Consider the following 17,937-nt stretch of genomic DNA (forward strand, 5'->3'; position numbering starts at 1 on the left):
ACAGGAAAACTTATGAGGGAAGCTGTGTAAGGTAAAATCCATATTGACTTACGTTGAGAGTACCATGCAAATGAAAGAAAGTCATAATTAGTGTATAATTATAAATTTGAAAATATTATTGATGGAGAAAACAATTTCAGATTTTCAAAAAAATAATGGAATCCTAAATTCTTGTTGATTCTACAAGGGGCCAAAAAAAGAGGTTAGTGAAATACAATGCCTAAAAATACTTCCGTGATAACTTACATGGGAAAAATCATATGTAAAATAATTACACCATACATTTATGTTTTAATTTCCAAAATTGTCTAGAATTTGCAAAACTTTGATTTGCTCTCTTTTGTTGGTTTTGTATGTGCAGTAATTTGATCAGCTACTAAAAACCCAAAAGGAACTAGGTATCTAAAGAATAACATGGCATTTTTGTTCTTGAAAAGCAATTAAAACTGAAAAAGGTAGAGAATAAATTTGCAAACAATATGCAAAAATTGTTTCGTCTATATTAGCAGAAAGCCGAAGCCAGGATCCAGAGCCAGGTATTGGGTGCAGATGCCTGGGTATGAATGCAGGCATATTAGCAAGCATAATAATCACTAGGCAAAATGCCTGTCCCACAAAATCACAACTTGAACTTGATCAAATAATTTGTCACTTCAATTTTAAATGTTACAAATTACATTGCATATAATATCATATATAATTACCACTGCAAATATTAACATTTTGTAAATCCAACTGTGATGCACACTCTAGTCACAAATTAATTTTATATACAAATCATTAGATTTGTACAGAAAGTTAAATTTGAAAGGTTGATTTAGAACATAATATACACCTGACGTCCTAAAAGTATTGTTCTCGCAGTCCATAAATGTACATTCCTTGGAAAATTATCTCATTTTATTTATAAAACCAAGATTAAAAAACAAATTTCATTTTCGTTAGTTTCTTTTTCATTAATACTAGCAAGTGAATTGCAGAACTAGATTGTGGCTATGAATCTTTCTAAATGTAATGACAGAAGAATAAAGTTCACTCAATTTCTCTCTATACATGAACAAAAAAGTTATTTCGATGTATTTAATGTGCTTTTCAAATACTGATATTTGGGCAGAAAATCAGGGTGCTTTCATGACCGCAAGACATACTGACTCCTTACTTATGCAGTTGTCCAATTTTAGCCCATTCTAAGTTAAATGCAAAATCATAGCTTGGGGACCAGAAAAGCTCTATAGGTGAATTAGTTGCACATATGAATTAAATTGATGATAAGTTCAAACTGGTCTTAAGGTGAATTTGGAAAGTTTTGACAAAACTTGATCAATCTTTTCTTACATAGTAGATATAATCTAATTATTTTCACCTGAAGTTCTGTGCTAGCCTTTAGCAATGATTTGGTTCCATTGTGGAGATTTTCATTAACATTTCTTAGTCGAAGTCTCCAACATAATATTTAAAATATCACAATATATCCACCAAAATCCTTAATATGGAGTTTTATTTTCACTATCTAAATTAATTAATACATCTACAATTTCACTATTGTTATGTCTTCATTTTAATTATCTTTTACAGAAAAGCAATTCTGAAATTACATCACTTTGCAAGTAAAATATGTACAGATTTTAAGTGCACATTCAAAATTGACTGTGACTGTCTAAATATGACAATAGGGATTTGTTTTAAGTGTAGGTGGTATGATTATTAAGGCTGTGAACACTTGTCATTTAATGTGTGAACAGACCCCTTTCACGGTATGAGTGATTCCACCACATGATTTATAAAGACTTGTTGATAGAGCTTTGGTGGCACTTAAGCACCTGCTAGAGGTTTGGGGTAGAATTACTATGAAGTGTTTAATGAATCATGCAGTTTTTAAAACTAGCATTGATGCCTCACTTTACATCTGTAAAGTGACTTGCGTTCTCATTTCCAGACAAGAGAGCTTGAACCTGAGTGCTCATATGAACCATGAATGACTACTTCAAAGTGTAAAGAGACAATAAAATCAATTTCTCAATGTATCGTTTATATAGAGATGTTTCTGTGTTTTGTGACATTTTACTAGAAATGGATCAAGTAATTCTGAATCAAAAGAAATGGTTGTTTGGTGGTAGTCTCTCAGTGGTTATTGTTCTGAACAAGCCAGTTCTGTCTCCTATCTGCTGAATTAGCTAACAAATATAGAACATTTCTCTTTTAATAAGCGTACTTTTTTTTTCAATAGCACTGCGATGAGGTTCTCTCAGAAACACAGCTTGTGAAATTTTTGTGTTCGCATAAACCACATTTACATACTAAATAAGTAAATAATATTTGCTGAATATATAATGATACAAATTGACATTTCTGGAAGAAACTCATCCATGTTGAAGAAAATCAATGCACCTGAAGCTTAGATAATTACAATCCTATAGATTTAAAACAACCCCTACAATGAGGAATACAATTCATGATCCCAATGGATGGTTTTCTGAAAACTTTGCTAATGAGGGTCATTTATAAGGGTGGAGCAATCAGTTGAATCTTCTCATTACTAAAATAAAGCACACTATTAACTGGTGCCAGAAGCCACAGGTGGTGACATGAATTGCTTCTTTTCTTTTGCTTAGTTCTATAAATGTACTCTGTATATAATTGCAATTAGATGCAGGTGAATACTTGTACAGATTTTTTCCAGCAAGTCACAGCCAACTAAAGGTAGTTGCCAAGTATTCTCTTTTAGCAAGCATTAAAACAAAATACTGGCCAGAGTTTTAAGAATAGCTGAAAGCTATTAAATTATCATTTTAATATATTTAACAAATACACACCAAGTCATAACCTTACTTGTTAAATTAAAATTGAGCTATTGTCAGATGACATTGTGAGGTTGCTTGTATAATATATTATTCTTTTCTCCGATGCATTTCCTTTTAGAAACAAAGTGTCTTTGAAAATAAAAATCCTTTAACTGAAAGATACTGAGAAATAAGAAGATGTGTTCCATCTCCCAAATTGGCTGCAATGGTCAGTACTGGGCTAGGGAGAAGGCAGGAACTCCTTTCAAGTATACCACATGGGTGACAGCAACCCAAGCATTTGGGCTGTTTTTTGTTGCCTTTCCAAGTGCAACAATAGGAAGCTGGATAATAAGCAGAGCAGCGGATTCTCTAACACTTGCTCCTTTACGTGATGGTACAGTGAATGGAGGTAGCTTACCTTCTGAACCATGAGTAGCAAAGTTAGAGTTTTTATTTTTGTTTTGTTTCTAAAATTAAAACCTTCAAGTAATATAAAATTATAAAGAGGTCAATGAATACATATGGAATCAATGTTTTTAAACATTTTGCACATTTGCTTCATGTGTAAAAATCACATGCGTATACATCTAAACATGCTATTCGCTGAAAGCAGAGTGGATATATTAATATCACACAATGAGAGATTTATGATAGGAATCATGCAATGCAAAGAGGTATTTCTTCCTTAATTTAAGTTGAATAATGATTTTTTAAAATATAATCAAGAAGTCATACTCAGGTAAATTGGAATCTATCATAAGAATATAAACACTCAGACAGTAAACACTTTTTGCCTCAATACTTGTGTTTCATTTCAAAACCCAGCTTATTTTTGAATCTGTATTGCTTCTCAGCCTTTTGGCTAAGATCAACTAAGTCTGTGTTAGTTCGTTCTTCTTCTGCTATAATATACAAACATCATTAGAGTATTGATGTGGATGTTATGTCATATCAATCATCAATATTCATCATACAAAGTAAAACATATTCAAGGTTATGCTGTTTCTATATTTTGGCTTCCTTACTGTTCTTTTTTATGTGTATCACGCATGCCAAATCTCAATGTCAATACCCTAATGTCACTATTCCCAAGCATGGTTTGATTTGCAGTTGACAATTTCTGTTAAGAATATCACTAGATTTGATGAATAAATGTATATGCATCCTAAAATAAACTAATAAAATTTGAAATAGTGCTCAAGAATTTATGTTTAAATACACTTTGGATAATATGCATTTCACAAAACCTGTATATATGTGCATGCAAAATATAATAATATAATATCTACAAACACATTTGAAACACTGTGTATCCCTGTAGTTTGCAATATGTGTGGTTAAAAATAGAAAAATACATCAATATGTATAATAGCCATCATCTGTATATTGTGAAAATATAGACTGCTCTGCTGTGTGTGGCATAAACTATTGCTGCCAAGATACAAAATATTTAGCGAATCCCCATTCAGGAAGAAGAATTATCATTATATTGTCTCACTGTCCCCATCTGTTTTACTTTTTCTATTGAGAAAGCATGAAGACAGATGTATAAGTGGGACACGATCTAGAAACATTAAATATATAAAAGAGTTGGATGCAAACAATTTATATAAAAATTTACAGTTCACATTGCTCTAACAATGTTTTACTTCTCAGTTACCTTTTTTTGTGAATAGCATTTTAATTACATTCATAAGAGTGGATTTTTATACTAGATTTTATCTTTTAATGACACATTGAAGCAATTTTAATTTTTTCTGGTTAGTTTTCAAAGACATTTTCTGGAATCATGTACTATTTTTCACTAACATGTATTAATGTTAAAATTGTGTGAAAACATAAAAACTAAAATTTAAATATCATTTTAAACTTTATGTATATTCAACTCTTTGGATATCATTTTCTTTTTCCTTTGTAATGTTCATATCCATGTGCTTTGAAATAGGAGATGATATATCCCACATGCATTTATACAGAACATTATTCCTCACTACATAAAATTATCTTTTAAGGAAAGTTGTAAGGAATATAAATATGACACTGAAGTTTAAAAAGATACGGATATAGAGATTTTTAGAGACGCTTACATTTTCACCAGTAAAATAAAATTTTGCAATAAATTCTTGAAAATCCAATGAACAAAACTTGAAGTTGACTTCACAATTTCATGGAAAATGAAAAATAAGAGCTAAACTTATTTTTTAAAGTTTGCACATATTTTTCACATTATTCATGCTTAAAAAATATTTGGAAGGCCTGTTGTTTCCATGGATTTGTTACTAAATATATACATAATATTATTTTTTCATAAAAGTCTTTTAAAATTGTATTTATTTTTGTTGGAAAGTCAGATAATAGAGAGACAGAGAGAGAGAAATATTTCCATCCACTGATTCATTCCCCAAGTGGCTGCACAGGCAGAACTGAGCCAGTCTGAAGTCAAGAGCCAGGAGCTGCTTCTGGGTCTCCCACATGGGTACAGGATGCCAAGCTTTGGGCCTTCCTCAACTGTTTTCCCAGTCCACAAGCAGGGAGATGAATGGGAAGCAAGACAGCCAGGACAGGAACTAGCACCCATATAGGATCCCAGAGTGTGCAAAGCAATGATTAGCTACTAGGCTACTGTGCCAGGCTCAAAAATCTATTTTTTAATAATGTTTTAGAACCGAAACGTGTATATATACTGAAAATAAAAATGGTGTATTAGATAGCAAATATTATTCAGCCCATAAGAATAGTAGCAGATATGATAGAATATTTTTTAAAGTTATTACCAATAAGATTTGTTAAAATTCTCACAGCTATAGGCAACTGCCTAGGTTGCATTGTACCTAGGCACATGTTACACAGCTGGGAGAAACGAAGCTAACAGTTGGCAGGCATCTTGGGACTGGTTAATGCCAAGGTTGTGTTAGTTATACCAGTGTGCCAACATGGATTCTTTGTCTACTTTTTAAAAAGATATGCGGGATGCAGATGGCTACATACCAGCAGATAGAGTCTGGGGACCCATGTGTGAAGAATAGTGGGCACTGGATAGGCACACAGGGTCCCAGGCTTCCAAGGCAGATGCCAGAGTACTAGGCTTGGGGATCTGCACATTAACAGGCATAGGAGGCCATGGATTACTAAGGGAAGCGGGATTGGAGATGTGTGGCTGGGTGGGCTGCTAAGATAGAATGAAACAGGTAGGGAGTGACTTCTGGAGGACTTCCACCATCCTGTGTACTGAACTTGCAGGTAAATGAGGGGGCTGAGACTGGGCAGTTTAAAGGAGGGGAAGGACCTTTTGTGGTCAAATCAATGCATTCATACACGCAGAGACCAGAGGTGGGTCACTTCTTATTGACCATCACCAAATGGTACCCACAAAAGCCATGGCTGTGTGGCCTGCCTGGCAAGGCTCAATCATAGTATTTGCCAGTGCATGTCAGGGCAGAGCATGGGCCATGTTAGGCTGAGCCATGACACTAACCGGCACATGGGAGAACTGGTATGGTTTCAGACTCTGTGGGGGGATTTGTGAGCTCAGCCCCTGTGTCACTGCCACATTAGCTGGCTTGCATGACGACTGGGATGATGATGGCCTGAGCTAGGCACCCCAGTGGAATTCACCAACACTCAAGGATACTGCGTTTAGAAACAGGCAGGACTGATCCAGTTTATAGCACCAATAGGCACACCCCAAAATTAGGTCTTGGCTGGGCCGGACTGCAACATCTACCAGCATATGCAAAGGATGTGACTGGGAGTAGACCGTGCCAGGAAAGAACTACTGCTCACTGACACACATGAGATCTGGATCTGGGATTGGGTCTGTTGGGCAATTTGGGAAACTCTCCTGGTACGCCAACAATCTACCTGGAGACTACGGGAATCAGCGCTAGGTATTGGTCAACTCAGGCAGGACTGCTTCACTTGTTAGCAGGTGTGTGGGTTGGATCTAGGGAGGAAGACCAAGCAGGGTCAGGACAAACCATAACATACTGGCATGTATGGGAGCCAAGATGGTGTGCAGGAATGACAGGTAAGCTAGGTTATCACCCCTATTGATTTGCGTCAAGCCAAGGATTGGGAAAGGCTGAGCAGGGCTGGGCTGAAGTACCCATCAGTGAGAGTCAGGAAGTGGGGTGGGCCATGCCAGTCCAGGTTGAAGCATCCAATGAAAAAGGCCAAGGTGGGTGATGAGATAAGCTGGGGTGGTTTGCAGCAATCATCACCATGCTCAGGATCTGTGGCTGGGAGCAGGCATGGTGGGGGAGCTAAGGATAATGCCGTATCCTAGCTAAGGTTCCCATTGATGAGAATGAGAGCCAGAATGGGGGCAGAAATCTGGGCTGGACATGGCTACAGTACCCATCCACATTGGGGTGGACTGAGTCTGGAATGTGCCAGACTGTGCTAGGCTCCACCACCTGCTGGTGCTCAGAACATCCAGAGTAGGAGTAGTTTAGGTGTCTGCACCCACTGAACAATGTGACAGCTGGGACTGTGTGTGAACCACACAAGGTGGACTGTAACACCTAGCAATAACAGTCCGAATTGGTGTGGGATGGTTAGGGCAGGCCACTGTATTTGCCAGGACAGGAGGGGGGGGTCAAATCAGGCTAGGCCAACCACCCACTGGTATGCATGAGATCTGCCACAGGGAGGTGAGCTTGGGGAAGTCCTCTATCAGGATGCAGTCCCTGAAAGTGAGCACAAGAACCAAGACTGGGAGCAGCCCAGACCAAGCCAGGTTATAACACTTGCTGGCACACCTGTGAGTCAGGTCTGGGAGTGGTCCAGGCTGGACCTATTCATAGCACCCCCTGACGTATCTGAGATCCAGAATGGGTGCAATGCAGGGTGATTTTTTCCACAACACCAGCCATTTCACATTAAGGCTGGGACTGGTGGTGGCTGCCTGAGCTAAATTGTAACACACACTGGCATGAGCTGGAACTCAGACCAAGCCAGGCCACAGCACTCTCTGGTTAATGCTGAGATGAGGCAAGACATGCCAATCTGGGCTGTGGCTCTCAAGTACATGGAAGACCCAGGATGTAGGGCCAGCCCAGGAGAGGAGCTACAGGGGGTTCCACTGCTCGACTACTGCTGCTAATGGTGACTTGCGATTGGGGCTGATCAGGCTCGGCAAGTGTACAAAGCCCATTGGTCTACAAGACAGCTAGGTTAGGAGAAAGAGTTGGGCTGGGCTGAGTGCCCAAATCCAATGTTGTACACATGAGCCATAGTAAGTCCAGGCTGGTTTGGCTTTGTTGCAGTATCAGCTAGTAGGAGCTGGACTGAGGGCTAAACCTATCAGGTTAGATCACAGAATCACTTGGAAAGTGCAAGATCTGGGGCTAGAATTGGACCTGTTAGGGAAACTCTGGACAACCCTCTGATAGTCTGTAGCTCCCACTAATAACCATGAGAACCAGGGCCGGGGCAGGCCTGGCTGCACCTGCCAATATGATTGCGGGATGGATAGTGGGATCAGTAGTGATGAGTTGGTTCCAATGCCCATAGATGTGTACAAGAGTCGAATGGGATGCAGGACAAACTGGACCAGTCTGCTGCACATACTGGCATGTGCAGGAACTGGTACTGAGGGTTTGGTATGGTGGGGATTATTGGGGTTTGCTCTGACTAGGCTGAGGTTCCACTTGTGATTATAAGGGCCAAGTGAGTTGTAGGCAGGGTTAGGCTGTGCTGTAGCATCCACTGGATTTGCGTATGGGATGGGGCTGGGGAGAGAACTGACCAGGTGATTACAATCATCACTGTATGTGTAGGCCAATAAGGGTGATGGGCTGAGCCAGTTCCTCCACTGTCTGTCACACAGAAGAGTCTGGCTGAGATCACCTCTAGTAAGATTTATTTAAATACACCACCCTGCCCTGCACCAAGTAGACCACTGGACTCAGGACTCCTACCACAGGTAAAATCAGAGGATGGTGTATCGCATGTGTTGGAACTTGGTCTCCATGGTTGCTGAAGCCTGTGTAGCAGACAGTCCCAGAAGCTCATGGAGAACATGACAAGTTCATTGAGGCCTACAGATGATGTCTAGTGCCATGGAGGGCAGATCAAATTGGACAGCTCTCCCAATCAAGTTTGACGGCGAGTATCTAGGCAAATCAAGACTCTAAGGTGGACTGTGTCTGCAAATAGACATTGGAGCAATGAAGTTAGCAGGATCTCAAAACTATCAAAACCATTTAAATATAATCCTCGGAATATGTTCCACATGGGGACCCTGGGATGACATCCAGTGGCCATTCCTTGGGAGTGCCTCTCTCTCTTTTTCTCCCCACTTTCCTCAGATACAAGAAGAAAAAAGCAGATTGAAGGCACTGGCATTATCCACTTCAACAATCTTTGACCCTGCCCACCCTAATAAGTTGTGTGAATGCATCCATCTCAGCTTTGTAAACATCATCAAAAATAAAATGAATTCTTTTTAAAAATGATATCAAGTGATATAAAATTGATAAAATTAAGCATGTTTTTCAAGAACTGCGAAATGAAAATAAAAATTGTAGTTTCCAGTTCCTCTGGCTCAATAAAATAAAATTATGCCTGGAGGATAAAAATACAAGAAACAAAACAGTTATTTCTGGCTCTGCACAGTGGCCTAGCAGCTAAAGTCCTTATCTTGAACGCAACAGGATTCCATATGGGCACCAGTTCTAATCCAGCTTCCCATCCAGCTCTCTGCTTGTGGCCTGGGAAGCAGTTGAGGATGGCCCAAAGCCTTTGTGTTTTATACCTTCAGCATTAAAATGAAGCTACTAGTTTGGCTGTCTTTCTTTTTGGTTGGTTCCAAAAGTAAGTCTCTGTTTTTTCTAAAATATTATCCTATCATCCTTTTTAATACAGTTATTCAAATGGAATAAATATAATTAACACCTCAAAGTACTCTCAAAATGTGTCTAAAACTGCAAGTCTAAATAAAAACCTAAATTAAATTAAGTGAAAATGTTCCCTTTTTAAAGTTTTATTTATTTATTTTATTTGAAAGACGGATTTACAGATAGGAGAGAGAGAGATCTTCGATCTGTTGACTTACTCCCCAAAGGGCCACAAAAATCAAAATTAAGTCATTCCAAAGTTAGAGCCAGGAGCCAGGAATCAGGAGCCTATTCCAAGTCTCCCACAGAAGTGCAGGGGACCGAGGACTTGGGCCATCCTTCACTGCTTTTCTAGTCCATTCAGGAATTTTACTGAAAGTGGAGCAGCTAGAACTAGAACTGGCAATCATATAGGATACTGGGATTGCAGGGTGGAGATTAGACTCATGAGCCAACATAGTGGCCCAAAATAAAAGTATTTTTCTTAACTCAATATTTAATATTTATTACTGTTTTTGCTGTTGTTTTTGTTGTTGCTACTGTTGTTGTATTTCCAATGAAGGTACATCTCCAGAATCTACTATGAACTGTTCAATCAACGGTAAGAATGCATTACAACTGTAAGTCATCATTTCTAACTCAAACAGCTAAAATTTTAAAAGTAAGACACACTTTTTAAGTACATTTTAGAACTACAATATTTTCTTATTTTTTAAGGTTTCATATTTTTAATTTACTTTGTAGTCAATGGTAGCTGCAAATGGAAAAATCAGCAAATAATAAGTAAAAACAATAAAATAAGAGTATAAACATTCACTAAAAAAAGATACTAAATTCCATTCAATTAAGTGATTTTTTATTTCTTCTTTTAAGGTTTATTACAAAGATGAGAGTATTAAAGTCCCAGGCACTCAATTGGTTGGGAGGTATAGTGTCTGGAACTTTGGGAAGGTGGGTGGGAGAAATGTTTCTTATCTTCCCTCCTGATCCCATGTGTGTGTTCAGAGAGGTGAGGGGAGCTCATGTGTCAGGCTACCTCAGTGCCAGGGGATGACAATGACACTTGATATTATGCCAGGGACCCTAGTTGGGGATAGACTGTCTTGGGGTTGTTCCTTGAGTGGTCTTGATTGCTTTCTGGATGATGGACATTTTTAAAAAAGATTTATTTGTTTATATTGGAAAGGCAGATGTACAGAGAAGAGGAGAGAAAGAGAGGAAGATCTCCCATCAGTTGATTCACTCCCCAGCTGCAACAGCCAGAGCTGTGCTGATCCAAAACCAGGAGTCAGGAGCCTCTTCCAGGTCTCCCACATGGGTGTAGGATCCCAAGGTTATGGGGTGTCCCGACCTGCAGGACACGATGCTCAAACCCTGAGGGTGGACTGGGAATGCCGGGCTGCTGGCCCAAGAAACACACGGACACTCGTACTTGGTGGAAAAGAGTGCCTCTCTCTTTATTTTTTCTCCTCATATATATACCTTCTCTAGGGGAGGGGGAGAAAGGGAGGGGTTTCCTGGGAGTAATTATCTTCACTGAAGCAGGAAGGAACTAATCAGCTACATTGAAACAGGGGAGGAACTAATTATCTGAACAGGAACAAGGGTGGAGGTTGTATTCTGTTTGCTCTACAGAGGATGTTTTGGCCTAATATCCTGCTTGCTGTAGCCCTGCCTGCAGGCTTTTGCAATGCAACAGGCTGTCAGGTAGGCCAAGTCTAAGGCCCATAAGTCTTTGGCTCCTAACAGTTCCCCCTTTTATTTTTTCTATGATACAGTAAGGGTATGGCTCAGTGACTGTGCCTGTCTTAGGTCATCTGACCTCCCGTCAGGTCCTTACCCGTCATGGGAAGCTTAGGCAGATGACAAAGCCTAACTCCTGTCTTAGGTTGGTACCTGACTGGGTCAGAGGTTGCCCGTCTTTGACTACCAGCCCCGGCTACTGTATAGGTGAGAGCCAGAATCGAGGGTCTTGCCTTCCTTCTAGGGCTGCAAAGACTTGTCTTATGTCCATAACCTGAGCCTGTGCTTGCTGTTGTAGCCGCTTAAGCTGAAGGCACAGCAAAAGGAGGCCTATGCATAAGAGTCATCCTAGCAGCAACCTCCACTCAGTTCCTGAACAAATGGAACCCCTGGGCTATACTAACTGCAAGAGAATTCCAGGAAATGGGATCAACATAGGTGGAATAAATGACAAAGATGTGATGTCAAAGCAAGCCTTCAAAGTCTGCATTCCAGGAACTGTTCAATTTGTAAGAGAGCTCATGAGAGAGATTAGTAGAGAAACATTCCCACTTTACCAAGGTGACACATACTGCATTGAACCCGAGTAATAAATCAACTCAGCATTAATATTCCTGAAAAAGTTTCAGGAGGACTCTAGTTGTGGGTCCCAGTGGCAGTGGAAGTGGGATCACTCTCATTATTCCCCAGTGTATCTCCATTTTTCTGGGTAGTGGGATCCATTGGAGTAGAAATAGTGAGACTGGGAGAATGGTGTTTAACCAGCCTTTCAGGAACCCATCTGGGGCTGTCTTCATCCTGTGGGAAAACACAAACACTTCCTCTTCCCCAAATAAGAACAGGTTCTGGCCCTTGCCATTGTCCAGTCAAAACATTTTTCCAAAAAACACTGGGTTTTTTCCCTGAGCGTGGGTTCCAATGATGATCTGCTGCAGTTACCCTCATGATTAATATTTTAAAAGTTAAGGGTAAAAAGAGCTAAAAGTAGGGGGGAAAATGTTTAAAGGAACAGAAGAAAGTGTTGGTAGCTTTCATTAGGCCCATATAGTTAGAACTGATTTTATTCTCTTCTCCTTGGGCATGGGTGCAACTTTGCAGGAGAGAGTCAAAGGTAAGAAATCTTCTCATTAACCAGAAGATGGCTTAGTTTTCACTGATGCAACTCTAGCAAATGAGAAACTTTGAGTGTTTGCATTTGAGGGGGTTCTGCAGGTGTTGTCAGAAGCCCTCATCCAAGTTCAGCTTTCCAGACTGAGACCTTCAGAATCCTGACTTTGAGACAGGATGTACGGGGTGTAGAGAGTTGTGAGGTATAAACCGCATGCAATGATCAGGTTAGTACACAATACCACACTCACATCTAACAGTGTTGACACACACAACACTAACACACAGCTCCTCACAGGTATCTTTACAACACAACCACTAAGTATTCTTCAGTTTAGAGACTTTTTGGGTGATAAGACCCCTCAGAAATCTGCTAGACATGGTAAAGCCTCTTATGCTTTGGTAGTTTACTTTTTTCTGGGAATTCCAGGGGTCTGTAGACATTACACTGTCAGACCCTAAGCTTCTAATTCTGAACCAGGCATAACGGCTCATTTTCAATATATTTTAAAACATCTACTTTACTTTCATCTTCAACAGACTTTTGTGAGGGGCTACTCTTCTTAGTTGTAAAATGGAGCCTGTGGTTTTGCAAACAAGATATGACAGCAGCTCTAGACAATTGTTAGGAAGTTCACAAAAGTGATCCACTACCAGTTTCTTGTCATCTGATCAAATCTCAGAATCCTTATGATGATCAAACATCACTATCTCAAGTTTAGCAATGGCTTAACAATGCCAAGATGGAAATAATTGTTTTTTCCCTGAGCTAAATGATATACACAGTTTCATTATGTGTCTACTCAATAGCTACTGAGAGACACTGAGAAAATAAGCTATATTTTTCTACTCTGTTATTGCATGACTACATTAATAGATGTCAAGTATTACTAGAAGCAAAAGTTTTGAGTGTCTTAGTACTACCATCTGCCTGGATACCCATTCACAATCAGGCCATTCTTAATGTATTCATCCACTGAACTCACTAGGAAGGTTCTGCTACTTTCTTAATTTTCTATTCTGACTTCATACACAGCATGCAAATCTAGTCTTATAGGTTATTACCAGCAAATATAAGAAAAAGAGACATCAAGCAACCTTGCTACCTACTTATATGTGCATGTCTTAGGAAGCAGCCATTGAATATGCCACAAATTCTAAAATCACATACTTGCCATAATCAAGTTTATATCTTTTGTTTTGCAAACAAACTAATGTCCCTTCTTACCATTTCAATGTGATGTCAAAATCTTAATGTGTTGTCTTAACTTTCAGTTTCTATATTCATAAAGATAAATACACGTGACCTGGCTTGCTAAGGCTGTTTATAATTAACATAGACTTCCCAACAGTATAATCCTTGATTAAAAATTGTTAAAGCATTACTAATAGGGGTTGGTCTAACTAATCTCAGGAAAACGACAGAGTGACCCTTAAGAAAGGAAAGAATAAGAGAAGGGGGATAATGTGTATTGAACTTGGCCTGGCAGGACAGGAGTAAAACAGCCCAGTCCAGATCACCACACATTAACCACTATAGATTTTCAGAAGAATAGGGAGTAATTGTAGTGTGGGGGTAGATTACCATTAAGTTTTAACTCTAAGCTTGCCTCTGGATTTCCGGGGTCCCTCAGATTATCCCTCGTGCCCCAAGACAGGGAGAAGGTCTGGGGATGAAATGAACTATGCCTCTCCAAAGTTCCAGGGGTCCCTCAGATTGTCCCTCGTGCCCAGAACAGGGAGAGGGTCTGGGGATGAAATCAACTATGCCCCTCCAGAGTTCCAGGGGTCTCTCAGATTGTCCCTCGTGCCCTAGGACAGGGAGAGGGTCTGGAGATGAAATCACTATGCCCCTACAACATTTTTCTTAAAAATGCCCGAGTCAATTATCGACTCACCCTTTTTGCCTCGCACCCAAACGCTTCGGCCGAAGTCTTCACCGCGAGGTTCCTCAGTTGCTCCACCGTATCAGGGTCCCCGTACGGGCCACCAATTTGTCCCGACCTGCAGGACACGATGCTCAAACCCTGAGGGTGGACTGGGAATGCCGGGCTGCTGGCCCAAGAAACACACGGACACTCGTACTTGGTGGAAAAGAGTGCCTCTCTCTTTATTTTTTCTCCTCATATATATACCTTCTCTAGGGGAGGGGGAGAAAGGGAGGGGTTTCCTGGGAGTAATTATCTTCACTGAAGCAGGAAGGAACTAATCAGCTACATTGAAACAGGGGAGGAACTAATTATCTGAACAGGAACAAGGGTGGAGGTTGTATTCTGTTTGCTCTACAGAGGATGTTTTGGCCTAATATCCTGCTTGCTGTAGCCCTGCCTGCAGGCTTTTGCAATGCAACAGGCTGTCAGGTAGGCCAAGTCTAAGGCCCATAAGTCTTTGGCTCCTAACAATGGGGCCATTCTCAACTGCTGTCCCAGGCCACAAACAGAAAGCTGGATGGGAAGTGGGGGCTGCCAGGATTAGAACCAGCGCCCACATGGGATCCCGGTGCAAGTAAGGTGAGGAGTTAAGCCACTAAGCTACCATGCTGGGCCCCTGGATGACGAACATTTCTATTGCTCTCTTATTTGGGCTTTGTGAGAAGTATTGCTATTAGCATGGTAGTACAGATACAGCTTGGATACAACCTCTTCATCTACTAAGATCCTTTATAATAGTTTTGTATAGTATTTGTAAAGCCCATTAATATTTTGATTAATTTTGATCTTTGTTATTTCTATTTCCTTAATTTAATATTCTTTTTTCCATAGTATTATTTATTTTTTTTTTAACAGTGCTTTTGGCATGAAGTGCAAGTTTAGAGTTTTCTATTGGAAGCTTATCTTCAGTCATTATTTTCTTTTTTTTTTCTGTTAATTTTTTTAACTTATTTATTTATTTATTATTTTTAATTCATTAATTACATTGTATTATGTGACACAGTTTCATAGGTACTTGGATTCTCCCCACCCCTCCCCAAACCCTCCCACCATGGTGGATTCCTCCACCTTGTTATGCTTGCAGTGGGGGAATCTCAACTGAACTTGAGCTGTGCTTATGCAGTCATTATTTTCATGTAACTTTTTTTCTTAAGAAAGTACCTAAATTAATAAATGAGTAGTCATTTTGCCAAAATACAACTTTAACTGATATGTTCCCTTTAGTGGTTTGATTCTTCACCATACTCTACCTATGGAAACTGTTTCCAATGCTATGCTTTTGGAAATGAACATCTTAGAATAACTAATACATGCTCTTTGTGTAGTTTGAGGTTGAAAACAAAGTGAAATATGCATGCTGCTAATCACTAAAGCTAAATGAAAGTAATGATGGCACAAACATTTGGACTCTGGCTACAGTGAATCTTTGGTGAAAGCAAAAAATTACGTTGATAATCCTGGAAACTTCTGCATTATTATGTATATAGCCTTGCCTGATTACCTGAACTCTACTCTCCAGTTTCAAAAGTGAATTATCTCAACCTCAGGAAAACACATCTTCCAGCTCCCCTCTGACCTGGCTCCAGTCCCTTTTCCACGCTACTGCAAAGCCTTCTTGCTGCCAGGCTAGCATTTCCATAGCACAAACATAAATTTGTTATTCCCCTTATGTTAGTCCCCAGATTTTTACATTCTACTGTTTTTCCTGCTTGTAACACGGCCAGCCTTTGGAGTATATCTAACGGGCACTTCCCATCAATTCATTGCCTTTCCAGCCCTGTTTTACGGTCTTCATTCAGACATGCTGAACTATCTACTATTTACTCAACTTGTCATATTCTCTAAAACGTAATAGGTTTCTTAGTTATATTTATTTCTCTTTCTGTAGATGCACAAGTTAAAACTCTTCTTCAGAGTAATCCTAGAATGTCAACCTTCTAGGAAGCTTCTATGGACACTTTAGGACAGTGAGGCCATTCCTACCTCAGCTCATTAAACTCCTTAAATTTTCTTTGCACCACTCCTTACATTTTACCTGTTTCTGTATTTATTTACTATTCTATTCAAATATGAACTTCTGGAGAGTAGGGCTTTTACCCCCACTGTTTGACTTCATTTATTTCAATAGGATGCCATACTCAAAATATGTTAACTCGTCTTCCAAATTCTTACTAACTTTCATGTGCTAACATGATAAGTAGTCTTTAGGTAAGCAATGGCTATACACAGAATGCCTTTAGACCAGAATCACCATTATATATAAAATATATTTGTTTGTTTTAATCTGTGTACTGTCATGTTATTTATGAATAATGACTACCTTGGTTATCTTTCTAATGTATATAGAGTACTTTCTCCCCTTTTTATTCCTTTATCTCAGTGGCATGCATGCCAGAACAATGTCATATTTACATTCTGGGTACCTACAATGGGCTAGTTTGACTTACTTCTATTGCTAAACAGAATTGATATCAATATGTGATTTGATATAGAATTTGAGGATTTTTTTGGAATATGACTTTAAAAATCTTTAGATAAGAATATGCCCTTTTATTTCTAGTTAATACGGAATTCCACTAAATGTTTCTTTAGTATGTTGTGACAGAGTATCGTATTTCTTATTTTATTTGTTATGGTGGTGTGTTCCATTCAATGATTTTTTTTCCACATGTTTAACCAACAAACCAGCTCCTGAAATAAACCCCAACAAATCATGATGTATTATTTTAGGGATACATTGCTGGATATTATTTGCTTATATTTTATTTAGAATTTGTATATTTGGTGTTGTGAGTGTTCTAAAATTCTAGCATAATTTTGTCAAAGTATTTTCTTGCTGATGTTCAAACCTCTAAAGCAACTGATTATATCCTGTTTTCTCACACTATCCTCATAATAACTTCCTCAGCTCTGAAGAATCAAAACATATTTCTTATTTAATTCCTCCATTTGCTTAGATCCTCTGCTTACATTTTTTTCTCCTTTTTTTTTTCTTTTCTTGATCAGTCTTACCAGAAAGTTATTAGACTTTTAGAGAAGCAACTTAGGCTGGGTTGATATCAACCATATGTTTGATTTCTTTGTTACTGCCTTCTACTTTTAACTGTTTTCCCCTAACTTCTTTATTTTTGTTTTACTCATCTTTTATTAATTTTTTCAGGAAATAATGCTCTTCTCAGATATTTATTCTCCTTTCCTATTACAAACCTTCAGACCAGAGAATACCAAACATTTGCCATAAATTGGAAGATCATAAATATCTTAAGTTATGGGGACACACGTGGACTGTTTTGAATAACTTTACATATTTTAAGACCTTTTAAAATGCTGACAGCTCCCTATGGAGACTTTGAGAAAGCAGATGGCTGGTGGGGACCAACAAGCCTTACTTTACTGTTCTCTCATTTTGGTTCCCTCTAAGTAATATAGCCATAGCCCCCCAAATTGTGATATATTTAATCATTTTTGATTTCAGAATGTTTTCTGAATTCCAGTGAAATTAGAGTTTTAAATTGGTGTTTGTACATTTCTGAT

The sequence above is a fragment of the Ochotona princeps genome, chromosome 12 (assembly GCF_030435755.1).
Source record: "Ochotona princeps isolate mOchPri1 chromosome 12, mOchPri1.hap1, whole genome shotgun sequence".
NCBI classification, from domain to species: Eukaryota; Metazoa; Chordata; class Mammalia; order Lagomorpha; family Ochotonidae; genus Ochotona; species Ochotona princeps.